Source organism: Syngnathus typhle, linkage group LG12 (genome assembly GCF_033458585.1).
Source record: "Syngnathus typhle isolate RoL2023-S1 ecotype Sweden linkage group LG12, RoL_Styp_1.0, whole genome shotgun sequence".
Taxonomy (NCBI): Eukaryota; Metazoa; Chordata; class Actinopteri; order Syngnathiformes; family Syngnathidae; genus Syngnathus; species Syngnathus typhle.
The window spans coordinates 10,305,073-10,310,072 of record NC_083749.1 but is presented as its reverse complement, the minus strand read 5'-3'; the positions used below and the strand labels follow the sequence as shown (position 1 = coordinate 10,310,072).

The 5,000-nt window shown below is 38.7% G+C and overlaps 10 non-coding genes across 10 annotated transcripts; all 10 read right to left on the bottom strand.

Moving 5' to 3' along the window:
• Nucleotides 1–914: 914 nt before the first annotated feature.
• LOC133164226 (5S ribosomal RNA) lies at nucleotides 915–1,033 on the bottom strand. The gene has a single exon (XR_009716744.1). It is a non-coding gene; the product is annotated as a 5S ribosomal RNA (ribosomal RNA).
• A 290-nt stretch (nucleotides 1,034–1,323) lies between these two features.
• Nucleotides 1,324–1,442, bottom strand: LOC133164312 (5S ribosomal RNA). Its single transcript, XR_009716826.1, has one exon. It is a non-coding gene; the product is annotated as a 5S ribosomal RNA (ribosomal RNA).
• Nucleotides 1,443–1,753: 311 nt separating this feature from the next.
• LOC133164082 (5S ribosomal RNA) lies at nucleotides 1,754–1,872 on the bottom strand. Its single transcript, XR_009716607.1, has one exon. It is a non-coding gene; the product is annotated as a 5S ribosomal RNA (ribosomal RNA).
• A 251-nt stretch (nucleotides 1,873–2,123) lies between these two features.
• On the bottom strand, nucleotides 2,124–2,242 carry LOC133164171 (5S ribosomal RNA). Its single transcript, XR_009716691.1, has one exon. It is a non-coding gene; the product is annotated as a 5S ribosomal RNA (ribosomal RNA).
• Nucleotides 2,243–2,587: 345 nt separating this feature from the next.
• LOC133164170 (5S ribosomal RNA) lies at nucleotides 2,588–2,706 on the bottom strand. Its single transcript, XR_009716690.1, has one exon. It is a non-coding gene; the product is annotated as a 5S ribosomal RNA (ribosomal RNA).
• Nucleotides 2,707–3,003: 297 nt separating this feature from the next.
• Nucleotides 3,004–3,122, bottom strand: LOC133164225 (5S ribosomal RNA). Its single transcript, XR_009716743.1, has one exon. It is a non-coding gene; the product is annotated as a 5S ribosomal RNA (ribosomal RNA).
• Nucleotides 3,123–3,388: 266 nt separating this feature from the next.
• LOC133164310 (5S ribosomal RNA) lies at nucleotides 3,389–3,507 on the bottom strand. The gene has a single exon (XR_009716824.1). It is a non-coding gene; the product is annotated as a 5S ribosomal RNA (ribosomal RNA).
• A 309-nt stretch (nucleotides 3,508–3,816) lies between these two features.
• On the bottom strand, nucleotides 3,817–3,935 carry LOC133164081 (5S ribosomal RNA). Its single transcript, XR_009716606.1, has one exon. It is a non-coding gene; the product is annotated as a 5S ribosomal RNA (ribosomal RNA).
• A 233-nt stretch (nucleotides 3,936–4,168) lies between these two features.
• LOC133164169 (5S ribosomal RNA) lies at nucleotides 4,169–4,287 on the bottom strand. The gene has a single exon (XR_009716689.1). It is a non-coding gene; the product is annotated as a 5S ribosomal RNA (ribosomal RNA).
• Nucleotides 4,288–4,592: 305 nt separating this feature from the next.
• LOC133164168 (5S ribosomal RNA) lies at nucleotides 4,593–4,711 on the bottom strand. Its single transcript, XR_009716688.1, has one exon. It is a non-coding gene; the product is annotated as a 5S ribosomal RNA (ribosomal RNA).
• Nucleotides 4,712–5,000: the final 289 nt, after the last annotated feature.

The window sequence follows — 5,000 nt, the reverse complement described above, 5'->3', positions numbered from 1 at the left end:
ACTACCGGAAGCCGTGTCAGAAAGCTCGGTGCACACTCACAAGTGCGTGTACGGACATGGCGCACTCGCGCTCTATTTGTATCAGTCCCGAATTTAGAGCGTGGGCTGTGACGACAGCATTCTTGTAATTTGCGCGCTGAGCTTTCAGATGCAGTTTTGCGCTAAAGCCACCCACAAACCTTCCCCTGGAATCCTTCCGTTAAAATGTCGCCCAAGTAAAGCAGGGTGAACAGTGCCGAGCGTTTAAAAGAGTTGCCAATTTGGCTCGACGTACGCGACGTGACGTTCAGCCACATGAACGTCAACATCTACCCGTCACAGATCGAGGTAAACGGACCAACACCTCGGATCTCGCCTAAGAATTGCCACAACAAATTTTACTCCAGACTATGACGCACTATCAAACTTTAACAAAAAAGACAGCAGTATCTACAAGCCTACTGGAACCTACAAAAGGATTATAAGGAAGGAACACAAGAACTTTAAGAGACTGCTCATATGTGTCAGAGAGGTTCTGCTCTGACAACTGAGCTGAACTTTTATCTGTTAAGATTGTGCATGGCACAACAGAAAGTTAATGTTCCATGGTTTTTTTTCTATGAAGAACCCAGAGAGAGTTATTTAGTTATTTATTTCCTGTTTTTTCTGTGAAGAACTCAGAGAGGGTTTAGTTATTATTTATTTCATTAATAGTGTTATTATTTGTTTCCTGACTTTTTTTCTGTAAAGAACCTGGAAAGGGTTATTAAATAACCGTTATTTGGTTATGTGTGGCTTTCTGGAAAACAATAATTTTTTTAAGCTCCCCTACGATCGTCACACTTTTTCTGTTACAAACTGCCACCGGCCCGCCATCAGAGAAGGGAAAGGTTATGTGGCCCTCGCAGGAAAAAGTTTGGGGACCCCTGAAATAAAGCTTACAGCACCTGGTATTCCCAGGCGGTCTCCCATCCAAGTACTAACCAGGCCCGACCCTGCTTAGCTTCCGAGATCGGACGAGATTGGGCGTTCTCAGGGTAGTATGGCCGTAAGCCGTGATCACATTAAAAATCGTGCGTTTTATATATAATGCTACGGATGACGCCACTAAGTTGGAAACTCGGGGTTATAATTTCAATGTCGGAGTTTAAACTCGGCTTGCAGTTTCCGAATGCCATACGTAATGGGTGTTGTAAGTAAGTAAGTAAGTAAGTAAGTAAGTAAGTAAGTAAGTAAGTAAGTAAGTAAGTAAGTAAGTAAGTAAGTAAGTAAGTAAGTAAGTAAGTAAGTAAGTAAGTAAGTAAGTAAATAAATAAATAAATAAATAAATAAATAAATAAATAAAGCTTACAGCACCTGGTATTCCCAGGCGGTCTCCCATCCAAGTACTAAACAGGCCCGACCCTGCTTAGCTTCCGAGATCGGACGAGGTCGGGCGTTCTCAGGGTAGTATGGCCGTAAGCCGTGATCACATTAAAAATCGTGCGTTTTATATATAATGCTACGGATGACGCCACGGTTGGAAACTCGGGTTATAATTTCAATGTCGGAGTTTAAACTCGGCTTGCAGTTTCCGAATGCCATACGTAATGGGTGTTGTAAGTAAGTAAGTAAGTAAGTAAGTAAGTAAGTAAGTAAGTAAGTAAGTAAGTAAGTAAGTAAGTAAGTAAGTAAGTAAGTAAGTAAGTAAGTAAATAAATAAATAAATAAATAAATAAATAAATAAATAAATAAATAAATAAATAAATAAATAAATAAATAAATAAATAAATAAAGCTTACAGCACCTGGTATTCCCAGGCGGTCTCCCATCCAACTACTAATCAGGCCCGACCCTGCTTAGCTTCCGAGATCGGACGAGATCGGGCGTTCTCAGGGTAGTATGGCCGTAAGCCGTGATCACATTAAAAATCGTGCGTTTTATATATAATGCTACGGATGACGCCACGGTTGGAAACGCGGGTTATAATTTCAATGTCGGAGTTTAAACTCGGCTTGCAGTTTCCGAATGCCATACGTAATGGGTGTTGTAAGTAAGTAAGTAAGTAAGTAAGTAAGTAAGTAAGTAAGTAAGTAAGTAAGTAAGTAAGTAAGTAAGTAAGTAAGTAAGTAAGTAAGTAAGTAAGTAAATAAATAAATAAATAAAGCTTACAGCACCTGGTATTCCCAGGCGGTCTCCCATCCAAGTACTAACCAGGCCCGACCCTGCTTAGCTTACGAGATCGGACGAGATCGGGCGTTCTCAGGGTAGTATGGCCGTAAGCCGTGATCACATTAAAAATCGTGCGTTTTATATATAATGCTACGGATGACGCCACTAGGTTGGAAACTCGGGTTATAATTTCAATGTCGGAGTTTAAACTCGGCTTGCAGTTTCCGAATGCCATACGTAATGGGTGTTGTAAGTAAGTAAGTAAGTAAGTAAGTAAGTAAGTAAGTAAGTAAGTAAGTAAGTAAGTAAGTAAGTAAGTAAGTAAGTAAGTAAGTAAGTAAGTAAGTAAGTAAGTAAGTAAGTAAGTAAGTAAGTAAGTAAGTAAGTAAGTAAGTAAGTAAGTAAGTAAGTAAGTAAGTAAGTAAGTAAGAAAATAAATAAATAAATAAATAAATAAAGCTTACAGCACCTGGTATTCCCAGGCGGTCTCCCATCCAAGTACTAACCAGGCCCGACCCTGCTTAGCTTACGAGATCGGACGAGATCGGGCGTTCTCAGGGTAGTATGGCCGTAAGCCGTGATCACACTAAAAAATGTGCGTTTTATATATAATGCTACGGATGACGCCACTAGGTTGGAAACTCGGGTTATAATTTCAATGTCGGAGTTTAAACTCGGCTTGCAGTTTCCGAATGCCATACGTAATGGGTGTTGTAAGTAAGTAAGTAAGTAAGTAAGTAAGTAAGTAAGTAAGTAAGTAAGTAAGTAAGTAAGTAAGTAAGTAAGTAAGTAAGTAAGTAAGTAAGTAAGTAAGTAAGTAAATAAATAAATAAATAAATAAATAAATAAATAAATAAATAAATAAATAAATAAAGCTTACAGCACCTGGTATTCCCAGGCGGTCTCCCATCCAAGTACTAACCAGGCCCGACCCTGCTTAGCTTCCGAGATCGGACGAGATTGGGCGTTCTCAGGGTAGTATGGCCGTAAGCCGTGATCACATTAAAAATCGTGCGTTTTATATATAATGCTACGGATGACGCCACTAGGTTGGAAACTCGGGGTTATAATTTCAATGTTGGAGTTTAAACTCGGCTTGCAGTTTCCGAATGCCATACGTAATGGGTGTTGTAAGTAAGTAAGTAAGTAAGTAAGTAAGTAAGTAAGTAAGTAAGTAAGTAAGTAAGTAAGTAAGTAAGTAAGTAAGTAAGTAAGTAAGTAAGTAAGTAAGTAAGTAAGTAAATAAATAAATAAATAAAGCTTACAGCACCTGGTATTCCCAGGCGGTCTCCCATCCAAGTACTAAACAGGCCCGACCCTGCTTAGCTTCCGAGATCGGACGAGGTCGGGCGTTCTCAGGGTAGTATGGCCGTAAGCCGTGATCACATTAAAAATCGTGCGTTTTATATATAATGCTACGGATGACGCCACTAGGTTGGAAACTCGGGTTATAATTTCAATGTCGGAGTTTAAACTCGGCTTGCAGTTTCCGAATGCCATACGTAATGGGTGTTGTAAGTAAGTAAGTAAGTAAGTAAGTAAGTAAGTAAGTAAGTAAGTAAGTAAGTAAGTAAGTAAGTAAGTAAGTAAGTAAGTAAGTAAGTAAGTAAGTAAGTAAGTAAGTAAATAAATAAATAAATAAATAAATAAATAAATAAATAAATAAATAAATAAATAAATAAATAAAGCTTACAGCACCTGGTATTCCCAGGCGGTCTCCCATCCAACTACTAATCAGGCCCGACCCTGCTTAGCTTCCGAGATCGGACGAGATCGGGCGTTCTCAGGGTAGTATGGCCGTAAGCCGTGATCACATTAAAAATCGTGCGTTTTATATATAATGCTACGGATGACGCCACTAGGTTGGAAACGCGGGTTATAATTTCAATGTCGGAGTTTAAACTCGGCTTGCAGTTTCCGAATGCCATACGTAATGGGTGTTGTAAGTAAGTAAGTAAGTAAGTAAGTAAGTAAGTAAGTAAGTAAGTAAGTAAGTAAGTAAGTAAGTAAGTAAGTAAATAAATAAATAAATAAATAAAGCTTACAGCACCTGGTATTCCCAGGCGGTCTCCCATCCAAGTACTAACCAGGCCCGACCCTGCTTAGCTTACGAGATCGGACGAGATCGGGCGTTCTCAGGGTAGTATGGCCGTAAGCCGTGATCACATTAAAAATCGTGCGTTTTATATATAATGCTACGGATGACGCCACTAGGTTGGAAACTCGGGTTATAATTTCAATGTCGGAGTTTAAACTCGGCTTGCAGTTTCCGAATGCCATACGTAATGGGTGTTGTAAGTAAGTAAGTAAGTAAGTAAGTAAGTAAGTAAGTAAGTAAGTAAGTAAGTAAGTAAGTAAGTAAGTAAGTAAGTAAGTAAGTAAGTAAGTAAGTAAGTAAGTAAGTAAGTAAGTAAGTAAGTAAGTAAGTAAGAAAATAAATAAATAAATAAATAAATAAATAAAGCTTACAGCACCTGGTATTCCCAGGCGGTCTCCCATCCAAGTACTAACCAGGCCCGACCCTGCTTAGCTTACGAGATCGGACGAGATCGGGCGTTCTCAGGGTAGTATGGCCGTAAGCCGTGATCACACTAAAAAATGTGCGTTTTATATATAATGCTACGGATGACGCCACTAGGTTGGAAACTCGGGTTATAATTTCAATGTCGGAGTTTAAACTCGGCTTGCAGTTTCCGAATGCCATACGTAATGGGTGTTGTAAGTAAGTAAGTAAGTAAGTAAGTAAGTAAGTAAGTAAGTAAGTAAGTAAGTAAGTAAGTAAGTAAGTAAGTAAGTAAGTAAGTAAGTAAGTAAGTAAGTAAGTAAGTAAGTAAGTAAGTAAGTAAGTAAGTAAGTAAGTAAGTAAGTAA